Source organism: Ptychodera flava, unplaced genomic scaffold (genome assembly GCF_041260155.1).
Source record: "Ptychodera flava strain L36383 unplaced genomic scaffold, AS_Pfla_20210202 Scaffold_34__1_contigs__length_2629520_pilon, whole genome shotgun sequence".
In the NCBI taxonomy this organism is placed as follows: Eukaryota; Metazoa; Hemichordata; class Enteropneusta; family Ptychoderidae; genus Ptychodera; species Ptychodera flava.
The window spans coordinates 801,767-826,383 of record NW_027248356.1 but is presented as its reverse complement, the minus strand read 5'-3'; the positions used below and the strand labels follow the sequence as shown (position 1 = coordinate 826,383).

General features: G+C 41.3%; 1 long non-coding RNA gene across 4 annotated transcripts in view; it reads right to left on the bottom strand.

The window, feature by feature from the left end:
• LOC139127632 (uncharacterized) overlaps positions 1 to 24,024 on the bottom strand; it is a 237,155-nt gene extending 213,131 nt beyond the window's left edge. The window contains exons 1-2 of one of the 4 annotated variants that reach the window (XR_011551068.1): positions 23,401 to 23,945; positions 2,595 to 3,046 (exon numbers count right to left, since the gene is read on the bottom strand). This is a non-coding gene — a long non-coding RNA (uncharacterized lncRNA). Of the gene's footprint in view, positions 1 to 2,166; positions 3,047 to 23,400 lie in introns of those variants that run through there. The other 3 variants (XR_011551069.1, XR_011551067.1, XR_011551066.1) reach the window with 3 other exon arrangements.
• Positions 24,025 to 24,617: the final 593 nt, after the last annotated feature.

Below are 24,617 nucleotides of genomic sequence, written 5' to 3'. Positions count from 1 at the left end.
TTCACAGAACCAAAGCTAGAAACAAGATCCTCGTTTCATAAAATAGACTCAGCCTACGACACAGTCATCTGCCACTTTTTAGAGTTGAAGGGCGATAAACTGGTATCTTGCCAAGTTCCCATTAGCTGTTTTATGGCTTACTTCCAAATAAAGCGCTTATCCATGTGTAACCAATTCTTGCCGGACTAACTCGAAACAAGCATGAATTACACTACGGCCCAAAAGTATGCCTCAGTATACGGTATTCCGCGAAGCATAATTTCTATCGAACAGCGCTCCCAGTCGGTCGCTATTGACAACGGCGAACATTGTATCAATTTATTTTCAATAGATTATCGATCGAAAATCTGTTTGGGCGCCGCTTGTGCCGGGCGCTCGTGTGTTGAGGTCACGTCATAAACATTTCCACAATAACCCATATATTGACTTATACACTTTAACATCAAGGTATCCCTTGGTTTCCTGTACTGACAGAAAATATACAACACTTTTTTTCAGTTTTGGTGATACTTTTACGTACGTTTCAGCACATTTTGGCGCACCTCGGTGTAGTTTGGCGCCATTGTGAACGGGGGACTACATGCGAGTAAGCGAGACAACAAGTGTATCAATTTCGGACAAAAGGATATCGATCGATAACGTTCACTGCACGATTACAGTGGAGACTCTACGCCCGTTCGCCTCTGTTCTGTGTTATTTTTGCAGTTCACTGGAATTTTCATAGCTGATATTCGCCAAAATTTGGTATAAATTACAACAACCTGACTGGTATTCGGTCTGTACAATTTAAGAGACGCTAATCGATTAAAATGGGTCAATATTAGACCCTGATTCTGCATATGCAAACGCCGTAAGATCGCCATTTATTGAGGGCAAGAGCAAAAATTCAGCGATCGGAAAAATAAAATGGAACTAAAACAAGTTTCGTCGAGAAATTCAAAAAACTAAAACGACAGCAATTTTGTATATATATCAAGGAAACATCGTGCCACTTTTCACTATAATTGGTTCAGAATTGAGAAATTTGAACGAGCGAGAGTTGTACGGTCTGTTCAGTACATTAAACGCCATTGTTTTCTATGGGAAAGCGAGCAGATTAGACACATCGTAAAATGAAAAATACATCTGAAAAAAACGTTGGTTTAACTTTTTCATTTCGCTGTTATTTTTTATAATATTTGGTATGACACATATCATGAAGGGTAACTAAAACTCTATGGTTTTATTTTTTTGAGTTTCCCTCTTATTTTTATGAAATGACGAGTTGAAGATCGTTTTGCTGTTGACTGTGTTTTTACTTGATTTTGCATATGTCTGTTATCGCTTACGTATTTTTGGAATTCCCTCGTGAAATTCTTCCCAAAATATTATAATTGTAAGGGCAGCATATACGGGAAATAGGACCTGTTGCTCTTTCATTAATATTTAGATGTGCAGCAAGGAAATACGGCGAAATTTTCAACATGACGCGGGAGGTGAAATTGACTCTCTGAACGCGCACTCCACGTATGTGTGGCGAAAATTCGGGACGCTATTACCGTACAAAATGGGGCGCCTTTGGGCCGTAGTGTTACATAAAGAATTTGTTTTACTCTCTGGGGCGTCTAGTGCGGAATTCAATTGTTGATATGTACCGGGCATATGAAACTTACGGGTGTCTAGAATCAGGAAGGGGTAAGACAGAAGACAAGCAAAGCAGTATTTAACTAACATTGAAATTGAATGTCTTATCTTCCAAAACAACACAGGACAGTAAAGTCGCTTTACAGCAAAAATTACAGCAAATAATAACTCGTCAAATAACTACAGCATTCAATACAGCGTACTAGAATTGTACACAGCTTTACCGAATGAATTGCCAAAATGTGCAACTGTTTGTTAGCATAAACTCTCTATGTGTCGCTATATCGTACGTACTCTACTAGTAAATGAGTGAACGAATCAATTCGCTTTCGAGTAACTCAAAATACACATTTGGTCGCAAACACTCGGCTACTTTGCCAAAATGCAACTTGTATCACTGAGCACAAAAAAGTAGACTATTCCTACTATCTCTGAATAAAGGTGCTCCACATTCAGCAATCTCATAAACCGAAGAATTATGCAAGCGAATCATTCAGGACAAAATGTACTATAGTCTCTGGTAAATATTGAAAACTGATAATATTCTATACTTTCAACAAACCTTTAATAATAAATGGAATAATCCAATCAAAATGAAAGAAAGATATAATGAATGAGGATAATCCAAATAATCAAAATCAGTCTACATCAACGTAACCAATATTCCCTAAATTACTTGCGAAGTAATTCAACTCAGTAACTCAAATCACAATATGTCAATGCATGATATGTAAATGCGTGACATGTAAATGAGCTTACATTTTAGTCCTAATACATGCTAATGTATTCTGATAAGAATCACACCAAGTTTCTTAGCAATGCAATTAAATATTTGTTTTCCAGCAATGTAAGTAAATAACCAAGTTTCTTAACAATGTAATTAAATATTTGCTTTCCAGCAATGCAAGTAAATATTCACTTCACATGTAATAATCAAATCTATATTATATTCCTTTAAATCATATACACACGATATTACTCTTCACAGCTGCTTGAATAAACGGCCCAGCTCCAACAGTCGTCTGCTTCCCAACAAAGTCTCTCAATGCACTAGTCAACCTCACCTCCTTCAACAGGTTGGAAGAGTTGTACCCGCTGTGAATTCACATGGACGTAGCACACACTTGGCAGGAAATCACTGCAGACCATACACTCGTTGTTAGACACTGGTCAGACACTCACACTCTTGCTGTCCAAATGTCTTAGGCCTTCAAACTGCTCAGTAACTGCAACATTACGCACTGTCCAGTATTCTCTAGCAATAAGTGCAACAGTTTCTGCTAAACAGCCTCTAAATTCAAGTAAGGAGTTGCTCAAACACAGCGACTGATATGCATGGCTGGTTTCACCAACAGCACACTCACAACAGCTGTACATAGACTTCGTAATAGAATAGCCATACCTTTGAATGAGTCAGCACTTTCTGCAAATACATGTGTCCGTGGTCAACACATACAAGGCACAAAATCTGGCTTCAGAGGTCCACAAATTCGCCAATTCCGACTACAACTTCACAGAAATGTTCTGTACATCAGGATGGCATACACATCTCGACCCTAGTAGCTGTTTGGTCCAAAATTGCACACTTGCTGCTGTCCAAAACCAACTCAAGTCAGCCGCCCAAAAATCTGGTGCTCACTGCATGCTGTCTATGGTGTGACTCCCCTGAAAACGTGTCTCTCCGAACTATAATTATCACAGCGCATAGGACTATTATATTCAAATTAGAAGTGATTTCTGACCAACTAGAGGTATTGATGGATCTGATCACTTACAGTGATTGGAAATATCTTTAGAATGAAGTTACCTCTGATAAAACACCACAAATTGCAAAATCAATACGTAATATAGACATAGTATTCGGGCCTATTTTCCTGTGCTCAAGGCCACTAGCGTGCAAAGTCAATATGAGGGATTTCCCACTCTCAGATTGCAAGGACAGGCAGTGTCTAGCGCCATCTATGGCCACAACACACGTTTCTGCTGCCTATCACTTGCTATGACCCATCATACACGTTTTTGCGAATATCTATGTATTATATGGTTACCTGCTCCCCTGCTTCATAAAAGGTCGCCCCGACCTTTGCATTCATGAATTTCCTTTGCTATAGATTGATATAGCCGAGGTTCCATGATCACAAAAAGGCCAACTTAATATACATATTTGTTTTTCTTTGTTTATTTCATTCAAAATCTAACTAATTATCTCTCTAATCCTTCCAAACATCTCTCAGTCCCACTTATCTCTGGATCTTCCTCTTCTCCCTGAATACCCAGAAGAGTCTCCAACATTTGAATAAACCTTGGCAACAAACCACTGTTCCTTTGGTCAGTTTCTTTGCATACTTGGACAAAGTTAAATCTATCAGGAGGCCTGCGTATTCGATGTGAACGTCTTGGTAATGTCCTCTCAACCGCCTCTGGTTCTTGATCAACATTCACTACTTGTTCTAAGGAGTCTTGATCACTATCATCTTTGTCCACAGAAATAACTTCGTCACCGGTCATGTCGACTGCTAACCCATTAGAATCTACAGTTGGTTCGGATACCATTGGAGTGTTTTGGTTGTCTTCAATACTGAAAGTATCATTCTGATTGGGTTCACCTTCCGAGCACCTGTCCGCTGTCAGTGGAGTCATTACAGTTTCATGTTCCGGTTGTCCTGCCGAATACGCTGATGATAGTGGAGTAACAGCTGATTGTGACATCTCAGCTTCCTTCCGTTGCTGTTGCTTGGTTGTTTGTAAAGCTTTCTTGGGAACATCCACCTGGGTCACCCCACTAGGCAACTGTACTTCCCATAATTCATCTTCTCCGTCTGTATCAGCTATATCTTCCTCATATCTATCTTGTTTTTGTTGTCTGGTTCTTGGCTTGGTATTACTATGATCTCTTTCTTCTTTGCTCTGTTTCAGTGGCCGTTCTGGGTAAGGAATAGGTAAGCAGTTACATGGTAGTAAAATATTTCTGTGCAATGTTCTTTCCTTCCCATTTGGTCCTTCTGACTTTACCACATATACTGGAATCTCTGGGTTAATCCTTCTCAATACCCGATATGGCTTGGACTCCCATCTATCTGCTATCTTATGCTTCCCTCGTATATTTACATTCTTCACTAATACCATATCTCCAGGTTCCAATATTGTTTCTCTTGCCTTCATGTCATATCTATGTTTATTCTGGTCAGCCTGTTCACTAGACTTGTCCGCCGCCAGCTTGTATGCTTCTGCCAGTCTGGTGCGCAATTCACTCACATATGTATTATAATCATCACACTTTGGGTCGTCCTGTTGTAAACCCATGTAAATATCGATTGGCGATCTTGGATGTCTGCCATACATTAAATAATATGGAGCATATCCAGTGCTATCATTACGTATGCAATTATATGCGTGAACCAAAGCCGTGATGTACTTCTTCCACTCAGTTCTCTTATTTCTAGGGAGCGTCCCCAACATGTCAAGAAGTGTTTGGTTGAATCTTTCACATTGTTCATTTCACTGTTTTTGACCCCTGTTAAAAACTGTTAATTACGTATGATTCGAATGTTGCATGAGGGCGCTCTGCAATATACATCCGGGTAACCCCTGCAGTCGCCCGTTAGGCTAGCATTCACAAGTTGTGTAGTGTTTTCTCGTTTCTCGTTTCAACTTGCATTATTTTGAGCAGCGACCATATTTCAACATGCCTGGTGCCAGGAGAAAGGTGACGAAGCCCGAAAACAGTGTATTGAGTCAGCTCGAATGCAGCATCAGAGAGGCAGACAAAGAAATTCGATGTTTAGAGGCAGCTCAAGCAACTCCCGCCCTGGCAGACCTCTCGGCGGCAAGATGTAGCCAAATGATGAGGGCACCACGCGCCAACTCTACTCAGCAGCATCAAAGAAACTTCTCCTACGTCTCAAACATGGAGACTCTTCGAGGGGACCAGCATTTAAGAGAACAAGCAGAAGATCATTTGCGAGATTGGATACCTTTCACCGATCAAGAAGCATCATCTAAAGCACCCGCCGGTAAGAGAAAGTCCGGTATTTTTAGCAAACCCCACGACCACGTGGTCAGACCGACACTGTGGCCTCATGGCGTAATGGTTGACGTCTTACTAGCCACTCAGTCAGCCGATTACCATCAGTTGACGTTCGACAGGTTCCTGGCCGGTTACTTGGCGATCCTCACACACGCCACCGCTAATATCAGATATGGAATGCCAACAAAGACTCCGTCTTTTGAAAGATTTGGTAAATTACAAGATTCTTTATGGATGGGAAAGTACACGCAAGTTTCATGCCAAGGTTTTGAACAAAATAGAAATGGGTCATGCGAATTGGGACGGCGACTTCGACGGTTAAGCGTACTGGGCTTTCAAAGTCGGTCGTACAGAGCAGGCAGAGAAAACCTCTACTGATCAGGGAGCAGATAAATCAAAGACAAGCGGACAGTTTAACTTCTTGTGTTTCAGTTGGAACTGGAAAAATGAGTGCCCTTACGACGACCCCGCGAACGGAAAGAAATGTCGGAAGTTACATGCCTGCCTGAACTGTATAAACAAAGGCCTGTACACTTCACATCCTATCATCAAATGTCAGTTTCACGAACAGTCAGCGAAAACGCCAACTGTGGAAACAAAGTCGTACAGTAAGAAGGACAGTAAGTAGCCATTGCACATTGACACAATCACAAGGCTATCATCATGACATTTCCTCTCAGGTATTGGATTCTAGCGACACTATTAGCAAAGTCACGGATGAAATTATTCACAGCGATCATGCTGCCGTTTTGCAAATTAGGCAAATTTCTGCTCCCCCTGAGAACCCAACTCCTGCGTTGGTTAGTAGCCAAGGTTCCGCCTCTCAGGGGCATTCGCTAGTGGACCCGCTTTCAGTTATTTGCGGTCTACCAGACAGTCGCCGCACATCTATAGACAGTAGCAACGCCATGCATAGTGATCTAAATTCAGCACCTTCATCCGTCGTTACGCTTGACGAGAAGGCTATAAACCATGACTTGCCAGATCCAACAGGACTGAATTGGCCACCGCAGTCATCACATGATGTCCAATACTTGATAGGACTGCATGAGGCTATCTTTAAGTCAGGACGCTACAATTACACAGGACTTCGCATTCCGGTACCGACAAAGCTTAACATTTGCACAAGGAGCTTGGTTCTATAAGTTCACAACTACCAGGACACTTCACTTTGTGATTTTCTTGAATTTGGCTGGCAAGTAGGTTATGACAGGGAACAATTACCTCAGAATTATGGCAGAAACCACAAATCTGCACTCGACAACTTGCAACACATAGATAAGGCTTTATTTAAGGAAGTAACTTGCAGAGGAACACTAGGTCCTTTTTGCACTAACTCGCTATGTATACCGCTCACTGCTTCTCCATTGTCATCAGTTCCAAAGAAGACAGCACGGACCGCCGCATGATATTAGATCTTAGTTATCCTTCCGGCTCATCTGTTAATGAAGGCATTCCCCAACACAAGTATCTAGGAGAGGACTTCAACTTGACATACCCATCAGTGGACAGTTTTGCCACACTTAGCCACACACATGAAGAGGGATGCTTCATGTACAAATGTGATTTGAGCAGAGCATATAAACAATTGTTCGTGGACCCGCTCGATTATCATTTATTAGGGTACTTATGGCGAGGATATTTTTACTTTGATATTGTATTCCCCTTTGGCATTCGCAGCACAGCAATGGCATGCCAACGGGTGACTAACGCAGTCACGTTCCTGCATCGGCAGGCTGGTTTTGACAGCGTCAATTACCTTGATGACTTTGGCGGGTAGACTCCCCCGATAGAGCCTTGGATTCCCACAGTAACTTGCAGAACTTGCTTCTCGAACTTGGACTCACAGAAAATAAAGGCAAAGCCTTTGCACCCCCTACTCGTCTTATCTTTTTAGGAGTGGGTTTTGATTCCTATGACTATGTTTGTTACGGAGCAACGTCAATTACAAACACTCGCTGAATTACAGACCTGGGTTAATAGACGTGTTGCTTCAAAAAGAGAAATTCAGTCTATTTTAGGGAAGTTGATGTTTATCGCCGCCTGTGTTAGGCCGGGTCGCTTGTTTGTTTCTAGAATGCTAGCAGTTTTGCGTAAGCTCAAACGCAATAGTCACAAAACAAGGCTCACCAAAGCCTTTAAGAAAGACATTTTGTGGTGGGAAAAATTCTTACCTCTTTATAATGGAGTGTCACTTATTCCAACAGCAATTTGGTCAGAGCCTGATCAACTTTTCACAACAGATGCATGCCTGAAAGGTTGTGGCGGCATCACAGACAGTGAATTCTTTCACGCAGAGTTTCCATCAAAGATTGTGGAACTAAATTTGCATATTTCAGCCCTTGAAATGTTAACAGTTACTGTTGCGATAAAACTCTGGGGTAAGAAATGGAGTGGGCAACGTATCACAGTAGGTTGTGATAATGAGGCCACAGTGACGGTCATTAACAGTGGACGTGGCAGAGACGATTTTATGCTAGCAAGTGCTAGAGAACTACATTTTTGGTGTGCATGCTATGAAGTTGAACTCCGGGCGAAGCATATCCCTGGTAGCACGAACATTGCTGCAGACTATTTGAGCAGATGGTGCTTACATCCTCGTTTTGCTTCATTATTTCATGAGTTACCTTGCAGTAAACTTTTAACAGAACGCAATGTGGACGCTCGCATTTTACTCTTGATTGGTAATTGTCTTACAGGACTAGTCTACTGCGCACCCAACTATGGATAGAACTTAGCCATCAAACAGCCTTACGTCGCAAGTCGGCCTACGCGACCGGGACTTGTCGTAATTTCAGAAGCCACATCACATCATATATGCTATTTTGCCTTTATTTCCACCTCCCGCCCTTGCCTTTTGATCCACTTGTTATTTGCATGTTTTTCGAGTTTCTATCCCGTACAGTTACAGCTTACGGAACTCTGCTGAATTTTAAAGCGAGCCTGAAACGCTTTGCACTTTATAACGGGTACGATGTAGAGCAACTGTCAGATTTTGTTGTTTCTCTTTCACTCCGTGCTCTAAAGAAGGAGCTTTCTTGCCTTCCAAAACAGAAGCTTCCTATTACACCATCCATACTTTTACAGTTTGCACGATTCTTAGACTTTGATAAACCTGTGCATGCTGCGTTATGGAGTTGTTTCTTAACCCCTTGACTACCTATGGCGCCGGATATTTCCGGCGCCATAAATATCCGGTGCCATATTCATTTACCATATACCTTGAGTGCCGGAAATATCCGGCACAGTTAAAAAGGCGTATTTGCTTCGTTTTTGTCGCTAAAAATCCCGTAATTTTGGCGCCTGCACGCAGCGCAACTAAGATTGATGTATTCCGATCTGGCCTGAATGTGATTGCGCCCCCGTACGTCAGAATATGGCCAAAATCCGGAAGCAAATGTCGTGACCCATGACCTCGACCCTGAAAGGTCAGGCTGATCACTGAAGCGTCACGCTGATTGGACGATCGCGAAGATGTTTATGGGTTTTTTTAATGAAATGAAATGTTTATTTATTGAAAACAAATGATTTATATGTAAAATGTTCTATTAACAGCAATATTCGTGAATGAAACTAGAGGAAATACAGTGTTTTACTATGAGCCAGTGAAATTTTATAGCAGCCATATTATCAATATGACTGGTCACATGACTGGTCATGTGTTTGGTCATGTGATATGTTGTTCCCTAAAATGTATTTTTAAATATTGTGAAATATTTTTTGATAAATCATAACCATTTTAGATGCATGTTTCTGCAAGGAAGACTTAAAGCAGGTGTTTACAAATATAAAATGTGTTGATTTTCAAATACAGAATCATGTCAGATGCTGATGTTTATGGTTCATTTACTCTGCCTTTTGTGAGAAAAATCTTAAATAGGTACATCTATAATAAAGTAAAGGGTAGTTATTATTACATATATGTAAAGACAATGCCATGAAAATTGCAACTGTATTCAAATTTGCATCATTTTATGGATTCAAAACACGTCCTGATGCTTCAAATATTCATATTCTTTGCAAACTCTGGTCACATGACGTGTCATGTGATCAGTCACGTGACCTGGAAATACAAAATTTATGTATGAAAAAGTGGAAAAATTTCATGCTGATTCAAAAATATATGGTTTATTGGTACTTACTTAATTTTTACTGTAAGCAGTGTTCATGCGATGACCACACCCCAGATTTATCAATATTTACATAAGGGGCCTGGTATATAGGAATACAATGGCCTTTGTAGTCAAGGGGTTAATTGCCTTCTTTGGGTTTTTCAGGAAAAGCAATATTAGTGCCCTCAAGCAATTTCACCTTTGACCCCTCAAAAGCAGGATAACAGAGGCAGCATGCGAGTTTTCAGTCATTGTATTATTGTTGAAGGTAAATGGAGTAAAACAATCCAATTTGTAGAACGCTCGCTTTCTTTACCAATTTGCTGTATTCCGGGATCCATTTTATGTCCCGTCGCTGCGTACAGAAAAATGTGCCAGCTTATTCCAGCAGATAGCTCGTCGCATGCATTCTCAGTTCCTTCCGGGACCCCTGGCAGTCTTATCCCTCTTTCTGCCCGGGTTTTCTCTGGTGCGCTGTCCAAACTCATCCGCCTTCCCGGCCTCTCCTCTACCCGCTATTCAGGCCACAGTTTCCGCAGGGGAGGCTGCTCATTCGCATTTCATTGCCAGGTTCCGTTAGAGTTACTGCGTATGCACGGCGACTGGGCTAGTGATGCTTACCGCCGTTATCTTTCTTTACCTCTGGTTGATATCTTCCGTGTTACTCAGAGTATGTCTAAAGCCATTCCTCTGGTTCCCTTTAAATTGATGGTTCCAGCCAAGGTTCGGGTGAGTTTGGTAGGTTTTGGGGAGTGGTTGCATAGTTCTAATAAATGCTTCTCACTTTTCACCCAAATCCTGTGTGTTAGCAGTTTTATTGTTGTGATTTCACTGTTTTTGAACCCTGTTAAAAACTGTTTTACATATGATTGGAATGTTGCATGAGGGTGCTTTGCAATGTACATCCGGGTAACCCCTGCAGTCGCCCGTTAGGCTAGCATTCACAAGTTGTGTAGTGTTTTCCCATTTCTCCCACCCTCCCACCCGGAGGTTCATGGGGAGTGGTTGCACAGTTCTAATAAATGCTCCCCACTTTTCACCCAAACCCTGTGTGTTAGCAGTTTTATTGTTGTGATTACCTTGAGGATGATATGGCGTTGTACGAGTCTTATCTATGCCTAAGATATCACACAGTTGACGGATCACCTTAGATTCAAAATCCCTGACCTGGTCAGAATGGAGTTTCCCTGGTAAACCATAATTGAGAAGAAAGTGCTTGTACAAATGCCCTGCAGTTGTCTTCGCTTTCTGATTTGGAGTAGGCATAGCCACAGCATATCTGGTGAAATGATCTGTTATTACAAGGATATTCCCGACTCCACCCTTCCTATCTTCAACTGTTAGATAGTCCATATACAACAATTCAAGTGGTTGAGTTGTTTTGATGTTTGTCAGTCGAGCAAATGCCTGTTGGCTAGACTGAATATTGCGCCTCGTACATCTCTCACAGGTTTCAATTTTCTGTTCCACACCCTTACTCATGAAAGGCCAGTAGAACCTTGCTCGTAGTAATTCAAGAGTTCGTTCTTGACTTAGATGACCAACATCATCGTGCACACCTTCTAAAGCTGTTCCATGGTATTTGGAGGGTAATACCAGCTGATATTGTGTTCCACCATCACTTCCTATGCGCTTCCTATACAATACACCATGCTTGAAACACAATCTATTCCCTTCTCTGAGGCCTGCAACTACAGCACTGTTCTCCTGGCTTCTTTTGTCTTTAGAAGGAGGACGTTTTCTTTCTCGATACTTATACAATCGGCCAATATCTGGGTCCATCTGATGCAACTTCTTCATTCCTCCACTGTGACAGAGGGTAACGCGGGTGTCCCAGGAAGTACTGGTGGTTCACACAAACTCTTGGGAAGTGATGCTTCCATGCATGTAATGGCTTCCATTCAAGCCATATTTGATACCTGATGACACAACGCAGTTATCTCCTCTTCAGACATTGGTACCATTTCTTCTTCATTGCTTAATCTCAATGTATCATCATTGTTATTGACAGCCAATCTTTAGCGAGACAAACCATCTGCATCATCGTTTTGTCATCCTGGTTTACATACTAAGCTGAAGTTGTATGTAGCCAGAGCTGCAAGCCATCGATGACCAGTTGCATCAAGTTTGGCACTTTTATTTACATATGTAAGGGGTTGTTATCCGTTACCACAACAAACTTGTTACCAAAGAGGTAATCGTGGAATTTCTCGGTTACTGACCACTTTAATGCCAAAAATTCTAGTTTATGTGCTGGGTAATTTTTCTCACTTCTTGATAAACCTCTACTGGCATAACTGGCATACATGATGACCATTTGTGTTTCCCTTCTCCTTGGTACAAAATTGCTCCCAACCCAATGGAGCTGGCATCTATGTGTAGAAATGTTTGAAGTTACATGCCTGCGTGAACTGTATAAACAAAGGCCTGTACACTTCACATCCTATCATCAAATGTCAGTTTCACGAACGGTCAGCGAAAACGCCAACTGCGGAAACAAAGTCGTACAGTAAGAAGGACAGTAAGTAACCATTGCACATTGACACAATCACAAGGCTATCATCATGACATTTCCTCTCAGGTATTGGATTCTAGCGACACTATTAGCAAAGTCACGGATGAAATTATTCACGGCGATCATGCTGCCATTCTGCAAATTAGGCAAATTTCTGCTCCCCCTGAGAACCCAACTCCTGCGTTGGTTAGTAGCCAAGGTTCAGCCTCTCAGGGGCATTCGCTAGTGGACCCGCTTTCAGTTATTTGTGGTCTACCAGACAGTCGCCGCACATCTATAGACAGTAGCAATGCCATGCATAGTGATCTAAATTCAGCACCTTCATCCGTCGTTACGCTTGACGAGAAGGCCATAAACCATGACTTCCCAGATCCAACAGGACTGAATTGGCCACCGCAGTCATCACATGATGTCCAATACTTGATAGGACTGCATGAGGCTATCTTTAAGTCAGGACGCTACAATACACAGGACTTCGCATTCCGGTACCGACAAAGCTTAACATTTGCACATGGAGGGCTCAGCTTCACAACTCCCAGGACACTTCACTTTGTGATTTTCTTGAATTTGGATGGCCGGTGGGTTATGAAAGAGAACAATTACCTCAGACTTATGGCAGAAACCACAAATCTGCACTCGACAACAGTCAACATATAGATAAGGCTTCATTTAATGAAGTAACTTGTGGAGGAACACTAGGTCCTTTTTGCACTAACCCGCTATGTATACCGCTCACTGCTTCTCCACTGTCATCTGTTCCAAAGAAAGACAGCACGGACCGCCGCATGATATTAGATCTTAGTTATTCTCCCGGCTCGTCTGTTAACGAAGGCATTCCCCAGCGCAAGTATCTAGCAGAGGACTTCAACTTGACATACCCATCAGTGGACAGTTTTGCCACACTTATCCACACACATGGAAAGGGATGCTTCATGTACAAATGTGATTTGAGCAGAGCATATAAACAATTGTTCGTGGACCCGCACGATTATCATTTATTAGGGTACTTATGGCGAGGATATTATTACTTTGATATTGTATTCCCCTTTGGCATTCGCAGCGCAGCAATGGCATGCCAACGGGTGACTAACGCGGTCACGTTCCTGCATCGGCAGGCTGGTTTTGACAGCGTCAATTACCTTGATGACTTTGGCGGGGTAGACTCCCCCGAGAGAGCCTGGGATTCCTACAGTAACTTGCAGAACTTGCTTCTCGAACTTGGACTCGCGGAAAATAAAGGCAAAGCCGTCGCACCCACTACTCGTCTTATCTTTTTAGGAGTGGGTTTTGATTCCAATGACTATGTTTGTTACGGAGCAACGTCAATCACAAACACTCGCTGAATTACAGACCTGGGTTAATAGACGTGTTGCTTCAAAAAGAGAAATTCAGTCTATTTTAGGGAAGTTGATGTTTATCGCCGCCTGTGTTAGGCCGGGTCGCTTGTTTGTTTCTAGAATGCTAGCAGTTTTGCGAAAACGCAAATAGTCACAAAACAAGGCTCACCAAAGCCTTTAAGAAAGACATTTTGTGTGTGGAAAAATTCTTACCTCTTTATAATGGAGTGTCACTTATTCCAACAGCACTTGGTCAGAGCCTGATCAACTTTTCACAACAGATGCATGCCTGAAAGGTTGTGGCGGCATCACAGACAGCGAATTCTTTTATGCAGAGTTTCCATCAAAGATTGTGGAACTAAATTTGCATATTTCAGCCCTTGAAATGTTAACAGTTACTGTTGCTATAAAACTCTGGGGTAAGAAATGGAGTGGGCAACGTATCACAGTAGGTTGTGATAATGAGGCCACAGTGACGGTCATTAACAGTGGACGTGGCAGAGACGATTTTATGCTAGCAAGTGCTAGAGAACTACATTTTTGGTGTGCATGCTATGAAGTTGAACTCCGGGCGAAACATATTCCTGGTAGCACGAACATTGCTGCAGACTATTTGAGCAGATGGTGCTTACATCCTCGTTTTGCTTCATTATTTCATGAGTTACCTTGCAGTAAACTTTTAACAGAGCGCAATGTGGACGCTCGCATTTTTTATTTTACTCATGATTGGTAATTTGTCTTACAGGACTAGGTCTACTGCGCACCCAACTATGGATAGAACTTAGCCATCAAACAGCCTTACGTCGCAAGTCGGCCTACGCGACCGGGACTTGTCGTAATTTCAGAAGCCACATCACATCATATATGCTATTTTGCCTTTATTTCCACCTCCCGCCCTTACCTTTGATCCACTTGTTATTTGCATGTTTTTCGAGTTTCTATCCCATACAGTTACAGCTTACGTAACTCTGCTGAATTTTAAAGTGAGACTGAAACACTTTGCACTTTATAACGGGTACGATGTAGAGCCACTGTCAGATTTTGTTGTTTCTCTTTCACTACGTGCTCTAAAGAAGGAGCTTTCTTGCCTTCCAAAACAGAAGCTTCCTATTACACCATCCATACTTTTACAGTTTGCACGATTCTTAGACTTTGATAAACCTGTGCATGCTGCGTTATGGAGTTGTTTCTTAATTGCCTTCTTTGGGTTTTTCAGGAAAAGCAATTTAGTGCCTTCAAGCACTGTCACCTTTGACCCCTCGAAGCAGGTTACCAGAGGCAGCATACGAGTTTTCAGTCATTGCCTCATTGTTGATGTTAAATGGAGCAAAACGATACAATTTGGAGAACGCTCACTTTCCTTACCAATTTGTTGTATTCCGGGATCCATTTTATGTCCCGTCGCTGCGTACAGAAAAATGTGCCAGCTTATTCCAGCAGATAGCTCGTCGCATGCATTCTCAGTTCCTTCCGGGACCCCTGGCAGTCTTATCCCTCTTTCTGCCCGGGTTTTCTCCGGTGCGCTGTCCAAACTCATCCGCCTTGCCGGCCTCTCCTTTACCTGCTATTCAGGCCACAGTTTCCGCAGGGGAGGCTGCTCATTCGCATTTCATTGCCAGGTTCCGTTAGAGTTACTGCGTATGCACGGCGACTGGGCTAGTGATGCTTACCGCCGTTATCTTTCTTTACCTCTGGTTGATATCTTCCGTGTTACTCAGAGTATGTCTAAAGCCATTTCCTCTGGTTCCCTTTAAGTTGATGGTTCCAGCCAAGGGTTCGGGTGAGTTTGGTAGGTTGTTGGGAAGTGGTTGCACAGTTCCTATAAATGCTCCCCACTTTTCACCCAAACCCTGTGTGTTAGCAGTTTATTGTTGTGATTTCACTGTTTTTGAACCCTGTTTAAAACTTTTTTACATATGATTGGAATGTTGCATGAGGGTGCTTTGCAATGTACATCCGGGTAACCCCTGCAGTCGCCCGTTAGGCTAGCATTCACAAGTTGTGTAGTGTTTTCCCATTTCTCCCACCCTCCCACCCGGAGGTTCATGGGGAGTGGTTGCACAGTTCTAATAAATGCTCCCCACTTTTCACCCAAACCCTGTGTGTTAGTAGTTTTATTGTTGTGATTACCTTGAGGATGATACGGTGTTGTACGAGTCTTCTCTATGCCTAGGATATCACACAGTTGACGGATCACCTTAGATTCAAAATCCCTGCCCTGGTCAGAATGGAGTTTCCCTGGTAAGCCATAATGGAGAAGGAAGTGTTTGTACAAATGCTCTGCAGTTGTCTTCGCTTTCTGATTTGGAGTAGGTATAGCCACAGCATATCTGGTGAAATGATTTGTTATTACAAGGATATTCCCGACTCCACCCTTCCCATCTTCAACTGTTAGATAGTCCATACACAACAATTTAAGTGGTTGAGTTGTTTTGATGTTTGTCAGTGGAGCAAATGCCTGTTGGCTAGACTGAAGTTTGCGCCTCGTACATCTCTCACAGGTTTTAATTTTCTGGTCCACATCCCTACTCATGAAAGGCCAGTAGAACCTTGCTCGTAGTAATTCAAGAGTTCGTTCTTGACCCAGATGACCAACAACATCGTGCACACCTTCTAAAGCTTTTCCACGGTATTTGGAGGGTAATACCGGCTGATATTGTGTTCCACCATCACTTCCTATGCGCTTCCACAATACAATACACCATGCTTGAAACACAATTTATTCCATTCTCTGAGGCCTGCAACTACAGCACTGTTCTCCTGGCTTCTTTCGTCTTTAGAAGGAGGATGTTTTCTTTCTCGATACTTATACAATAGGTCAATATCTGGGTCCATCTGTTGCAACTTCTTCCATTCCTCCACTGTGACAGAGGTTAATGCGGCTGTCCCAGGAAGTACTGGTGGTTCACACAAACTCTTGGGAAGTGATGCTTCCATGCATGTAATGGCTTCCACCCAAGCCAGATTTGATACCTGATGACATATCGCAGTCATCTCCTCTTCTGACATTAGTACCATTTCTTCTTCCTTGTTCAATCTCAAAGTATCATCATCGTTATTGGCAACCAATCTTTGCGAGACAAACCATCTGCATCATTGTTTTGTCATCCTGGATTATATACTAAGCTGAAGTTGTATGTAGCCAGAGCTGCCAGCCATCGATGACCAGTTGCATCAAGTTTGGCACTTTTATTTACATATGTGAGGGGGCTGTTATCTGTTACCACCACAAACTTGTTACCATAGAGGTAATCATGGAATCGGTTACTGCCCACTTTAATGACAAAAATTCCAGTTATGTGCTGGGTAATTTTTCTCACTTCTTGATAAACCTCTACTGGCATAACTGGCATACATGATGACCCATTTGTGTTTCCCTTCTCCTTGGTACAAAATTGCTCCCAACCCAATGGAACTGGCATCTACATGTAGTTCAAATGGTTTCGTATAATCTGCATAGGCCAGGACTGTTGGATTGGTCAGTTTCTGAATAATTGTGTCAAATGCCTGCTGATGTTCATCTCTCCACCTAAACTCAGGGATTTGCCTTCTAGCATTAAATCTCCCATGCTGATTCTTTCGTCTTGTAGGTAGCCCAACTTTGAGCTCATTCTCAATAACTGACACTTACTTGGTTTGAGTTTGAGCCCTTTCTCCTCCAATCTATCAAATACTTTTCCTAACCGCTCCAAGTGCTCTTCAAATGTCTTGGCAAAGATGATGATATCATCCAGGTAAACCAATATTCAAATGCAAGTCACCTAAACATTTTTCCATACATCTTTGGAATGTAGCTGGACTCCCTGTTAGCCCCATTGGCATAGTTGTACATTCCAAAAATCCAACAGGGGTAACAAAAGTGGTTTTTTCTATATTTTCATCTGCCATGCCTATTTGCCAATAACCAGACTTCAAATCGAGAGAAGAGAACCATTTAGCTCCTCCGAGAGCATCCAAACTATCATGAATCCTGGGTAAAGCGTAGCCGAATGGTGCGTGCATTCTATTTTCTATAACCTATACACAACCTTGTATGTCCGTCTTTCTTGCCAACCAAGACAATTGGAGCTGCCCAAGGACTGTGGATTCTCGAATAACACCACTATCTAACATCCCCTTTATAACTTGCCTAACTTCTTCATACATAGCAGGTGGAATACGTCTATATCTCTCTTTGATTGGTTGGTCATCAGTAAGGCGGATGCGATGCTTCTCCTCTGAACAATACCCCAAATCATTCTCGTGTGCTGAGAATACAGATATTTTCTGCTGTAACAGATCCTGGGTTTTCTTTAGTTGCATATCAGTGATTGGAGAGTCTGACATATCAAATTTCACACCATTGGTCAGAGTGATTTCCCGACCAGTAGGACCGTCAACTTCCTGTGGCACAACCTCAGACTTTTCTTGATTTATATCCGTCTCAATATCTCTTGGTCTTTCATCTGGTCTTCCGAGCCAAGTAACTGCCAAAGCTTTTGCTATCACCTCCCCTGGTCGAATGGTCACTGGAACCGATGATATATTTTGCACACAAACTGGAACTTTGGATTTAGTCTGCTGACATTTAACCCTTGACTACCTATGGCGCCGGATATTTCCGGCGCCATATTGAATTACCATATACCTTGAGTGCCGGAAATATCCAGCACAGTTAAATAGGCGTATTTGCTTCGTTTTTGTCGCTAAAAATCCTGTAATTTCGGCACCGGCATGCAGCGCAACTAAGATTGATGTATTCCGATCTGGCCAGAATGTGATTGCGCCCCCGTAAGTCTGAGTATGGCCAAAATCCGGAAGCAAATGTCGTGACCCATGACCTTGACCCTGAAAGGTCAGGCTGATCACTGAAGCGTCGAGCTGATCGTTTACAGTTTCAGAAGTACAGACGATTGCAAAGATGTTTATTGGTTTTTTTTTAATGATATGAAATGTTTATTTATTGGAAACAAATGATTTATATGTAAATATGTTCTATTAACAGCAATATTCGTGAATGAAACTAGAGGAAATACAGTTTTTTTACTATAAGCCAGTGAAATTTTATAGCAGCCATATTATCAATATGACTGGTCACATGACTGGTCATGTGTTTGGTCATGTGATATGTTGTTCCCTAAAATTTATTTTTAAATATTGTGAAATATACTTGATAAATCATAACCATTTTCGATGCAAGTTTCTGCAAGGAAGACATAAAGCAGGTGTTTACAAATATAAAATGTGTTGATTTTTCAAATACAGAATCATGTCAGATGCTGATGTTTGTGGTTCATTTACTCTGCCTTTTGTGAGAAAAATCTTAAATAGGTACATCTATAAATAAAGTAAAGGGTAGTTATTATTACATATATGTAAATACAAAGCCATAAAATTGCAACTGTATTCAAATTTGCATCATTTTATGGATTCAAAACACGTCCTAATGCTTCAAATATTCATATTCTTTGCCAACTCTGGTCACATGACGTGTCATGTGATCAGTCACGTGACCTGGAAATACAAAATTTATGTATGAAAAAGTGGGAAATTTCATGCTGATTCAGAAAATATATGGTTTATTGGTACTTACTTAATTTTTACTCTAAGCAGTGTTCATGCAATGACCACACCCCAGATTTTATCAATATTTACATAAGGGGCCTGGTATATAGGAATACATTGGCCTTGGTAGTCAAGGGGTTAAGGACTGTAACGGCAGGGCTTGTTGTAAATTGACCAGTCATCTCACGAGTTTGTTCCACAGTGACTACATATTGATCTCCAGATGGTCCTCTTCTTGCACGACCCCAGATAGTATTCATGCAACCAGGTTCCAACTGTACTTGTTAACGAGACAATGCCTTAACATAATCAAGATCTCCTTTTGGTCCAACAAATCTGTCTCGGGCATCAAGCTTTTTGAATCGCCATAGCAGATATTCTCATTGATTTAACACCTCTCGATTCTTTGTTCTGAATGATCCTCTCAGAAACAGTTCCAGCAGATTGGTTCCAACTAATATTGGTACTTCAGTGTTGTTTGACTTTGTTTGTGTACCGTCTATTTACTGTCTGTTCTGTGCTGTTTTGTGGCTATGTTTACAACTATTGTCTTACGAATTCTGACCTACTGTCATTGGATTATGGATTGGTATGATTGCGATTATTTTATTCTGTGGATGGTACTACAAGTGCAGGAATTGCATACTTACTGTCATTGCCAAACACATCTATTGGGAAGGACATAACCACCTCAATGACTCCAATAATGGGAATAGGTTGATCATTGCTCCTTTTATTTCCAAGGACTGCTCTGTCGACTGAATTGGCACTAAAGACAGCCACTCATCATAGTATGCCTTGCTTATTGTCGAAACTTGCTATCCAGTGTCCACAGATACAATTCCTTCCATTGCTCCACCAACTAAACCAACACGTTGAGGTTGAATCTGGATTGGTTTTCTACCTACACGAGCCTCATACAGCTGACACATGTTGGAAGGGGTTTTTTGTGATGTCTGTTTACGTCTCTGAGTACACTGCTTGGCTAGATGTCCAACCTTACCACATTTATAGCATGATCTGGTTTCTGCTTTCTTTGGCTTTGTACATTGTCGAGCAATGTGTCCAGATTCATTGCAGTTGAAGCACACCGGATTTGGATGAATATGTTGAATTTTCTGTAACATCCTGCCTAGTCACTGGATATGTTTCTGATGATCTGGGTTGTAGTGCTGGGCTAGTAATTGTGAACTTTAATTCATGGTATTGTTCCTTGGTATTTTGAAGTTCATTCTCTAAGAACTTCATCTGATCTGCCTGAGTTTTCATAGTTTCATTAAGGTCATGTATTCCTTTAACTGCTAACTGTATTGCATCCAAAGTCTGCTTTTCTATTACTCCCCTCTCAGTGTTCGAGGTCTCCCCAGCGGATTTGATCTGCTGATTTCTGCCCCTAGTAGATACCTTTCCTCTTTCTTCACTGATCCTTTCCTTACCTTCTTGTTCCACATTTCTAGCAAGTGCAATCAACTGCTCAAAACTAGTGTCCCTCCTTACTTCTGGACGTAGCACATCAAAGATCCGATCAGATTTCAATCCTCTCCAAAACACTGTTTTCAAGGTCTCTTCTATGGCTCTCTGACTTATGCCACCTCTTCTTCGGACTGCATGTATTTCAGCTTCCAGACGGTTTCCATACTGGGACACACTCTCATCATCTCCCTGTCTGTTATTCCTATAAAATTTCTCTAAAAGCATGGCACCCGATTCCACCTCACCAAAGCTACTTTTCAGTTTGTGTATAATCTGTTCAAGAGTAGCATCACGATCCATATCTGTTCTACTGCTATGGGATTGGTCCTACTGAAGACATTCCACCTCATATTTCCACAGCTCAAAGTCGGAGTCCATCTTTAGATCAGTATCCCCAGAGAATCAGGAGTCTTAGAGATTGATATAGAGCTATTGGTACCATACCATCAGAAGCGTCATTATTATCAGTCCTTCCTGAGACAGTTTCCTGATGAGTCGCTGAATGTTCAGTCTCCTCCTCAACATGCTGTAGCTCATACCACAGCTTGAGTCTAACATTTTCTTCTGTCTTTCAACTGTTCCTGCCTCTGGAGTAGTGATTGAAGCCGTTCAACATCTGCCTCTTTCTGCTTTAGTATCTCCTCCAGTTCATCTAATCTAGATTTCCTTTCTCTGTCTTCTGCCATCATATGACCTGGTTGTCGAAACTTCCATTCTTTCATCGGAGTTTCAGGGGAATATCTATATGCACCATGACCTCGGCCAGGTCGTACACCATCGACTGACCATGCTAATTGTGATGGCTTGGGGATAGCTTCCTGAGAAGTAACCTCTTTCTTAATTGTGTTATCAATATCAAACTTTTGTGCCATAATTTCTGATTTGATAAAGAACTAAAGTAAAACACCTCAACGTACAATAATAACTCAAAGCAATTCAAATACTACAAACATACAGTTATCTTCTTACAAGTACACACTCCTCCAGGGATTTAATCTTTTACTAGACAACAGGCAATGCTCATTCAACTCTCCTGAAGTCTCTACTACTGTAATCTCCCTGTGGAGGAAAAATCACTTCTAAATATATTCACTGAAAGGTTTTGCAACTGTCTCCACCAAAATGTAATCCAGAACACCCTGCATATGGATCCGAACAAAAAACTAGCCAAAGTCCTATCGAATTCCAAGCCCCCCATTGGGCGCCATTTATGTAACCAATTTCTTGCCGGACTAACTCAAAACAAGCATGAATTACATAAAGAAGTTGTTTACTCTCTGGGGCATCTAGTCTGGAATTCAATTTTTGATATGTACCAGGCATATGAAACTTATGGGTGTCTAGAATCAGGGAGGGGTAGACAGAAGACAAGCAAAGCAGCATTTAGGTAAAATTGAAATTGAATGTATTATCTTCCAAAACAACACAGGATAGTAAAGTCGCTTCACAGCAAAATTACAGCAAATAAATAACTCATCAAATAACTACAGCATTCAATACAGCGTACTACAATTGTACACAGCTTTTACCGAATGAATTGCCAAAATGTGCAACTGTTCGTTAGCATAAACTCGCTATGTATCACTATATCGCACGTACTCTACTAGTAAATGAGTGAACGAATCAATTCGCTTTCGAGTAACTCAAAATACACACTTGGTTGTAAACACTCGGCTACTTTGCCAAAATGCAACTTGTATCACTGAGCACAAAAAACTAGACTATCCCTACTATCTCTGAATAAAGGTGCTCCACATTCAGCAATCTTACAAACCAAAGAAATTATGCAAGCAAATCATTCAGGACAAAATGTACCATAGTCTCTGGTAAATATTGAAAACTGATAATATTCTATACTTTCAACAAACCTTTAATAATAAATGGAATAATCCAATCGAAATGAAAGGAAGATGTAATGAATGAGGATAATCCAAATAATCCAAATCAGTCTACATCAACATAACCAATATTCCCTAAATTTTTTGCGAAATAATTCAACTCGGTAACTCAAATCACAATATGTCAATGCATGATATGTAAATGCGTGACATGTAAATGAGTTTACATTTTAGTCCTAACACATGCTAATGTATTCCGATAAGAATCACACCAAGTTTCTTAGCAATGCAATTAAATATTTGTTTTCCAGCAATATAAGTTAATAACCAGGTTTCTTAACAATGCAATTAAATATTTTTTTTCCAGCAATGTAAGTAAATAACCAAGTTTCTTAACAATGTAATTAAATATTTGCTTTCCAGCAATGCAAGTAAATATTCACTTCACATGTAATAATCATATCTATATTATATTCCTTTAAATCATATACACACGATATTACACTTCACAGCTGCTTGAATAAACGGCCCAGCTCCAACAGTCGTCTGCTTCCCAACAAAGTCTCTCAATGCACTAGTCAACCTCACCTCCTTCAACAGGTTGGAAGAGTTGTACCCGCTGTGAATTCACATGGACGTAGCACACACTTGGCAGGAAATCACAGCAGACCATATAATACTCTCGTTATTAGACACTGGTCAGGCACTAATACTCTGGCTGTCCAAATGTCTTAGGCCTTAAAACTGTTCAGTAACTGCAACATTACGCACTGTCCAGTATTCTCTAGCAATAAGTGCAACAGTTTCTGCTAAACAGCCTCTAAATTCAAGTAAGGAGGTGCTCAAACACAGCGACTGATATGCATGGCTGGTTTCACCAACAGCACACTCACAACAGCTGTACATAGACTTCGTAATAGAATAGCCATACCTTTGAATGAGTCAGCACTTTCTGCAAATACACGTGTCCGTGGTCAACACATACAAGGCACAAAATCCGGCTTCAGAGGTCCACAAATTCGCCAATTCCGACTACAACTTCACAGAAATGTTCTGTACATCAGGATGGCATACACATCTCGACCCTAGTAGCTGTTTGGTCCAAAATCGCACACTTGCTGCTGTCCAAAACCAACTCAAGTCAGCCGCCCAAAAATCTGGTGCTCACTGCATGCTGTCTATGGTGTGACTCCCCTGAAAACGTGTCTCTCCGAACTATATATATCACAGTGCGTAGGACTATTATATTCAAATTAGAAGTGATTTCTGACCAACTAGAGGTATTGATGGATCTGATCACTTACAGTGATTGGAAATATCTTTAGAATAAAGTTACCTTTGATAAAACACCACAAATTGCAAAATCAATACGTAATATAGACATAGTATTCGGGCCTATTTTCCTGTGCTCAAGGCCACTAGCGTGCAAAGTCAATATGAGGGATTTCCCACTCTCAGATTGCAAGGACAGGCAGTGTCTAGCGCCATCTATGGCCACAACACACGTTTCTGCTGCCTATCACTTGCTATGACCCATCATACATGTTTTTGTGAATATCTATGTATTATATGGTTACACATGGTGATAGGCGATGTTATGGGGTTTGTAATCAGCATCGACGTATACTCTCCCACATGTGTGTTGACCTCAACTGACAACAGACAATAACTGCTGGGTTTTTTCAGGCAACATGTATTGAACTCTATCTGACAGGTATACGCCAACGCAATGAATAACGAAATAGAAACCACTTGTAAGGAATCATTCTATTTAACGCTCGAACAAAGCTGGTCACTTTACAAAGCACCAACAAGTACGTGATATGCATCGAAATGTCGACATCTGCACTGATTATATGTCATTTGCCTACAACTCTATCCTTACAAAATGTACGGAACTGAATTTTACGTTCATCTTTGATTAAATTTTACAACATATAATTTACGATCCGATGCCTCAAAATTACACAGTAATATTTCTGTCACGACATCAGTATGGCGATACGCTGGTGGCAAGTCACTAAACAATTTAAGGTAAAATTCGCTAGCAAGGAGCTGCATTTTATGTGCTAATTCTATGACAATTTCTCAAGATACTCTTTAACACCTCAAAGTAGTAGACATGATTTTAAAATCTTTCAAAAAATT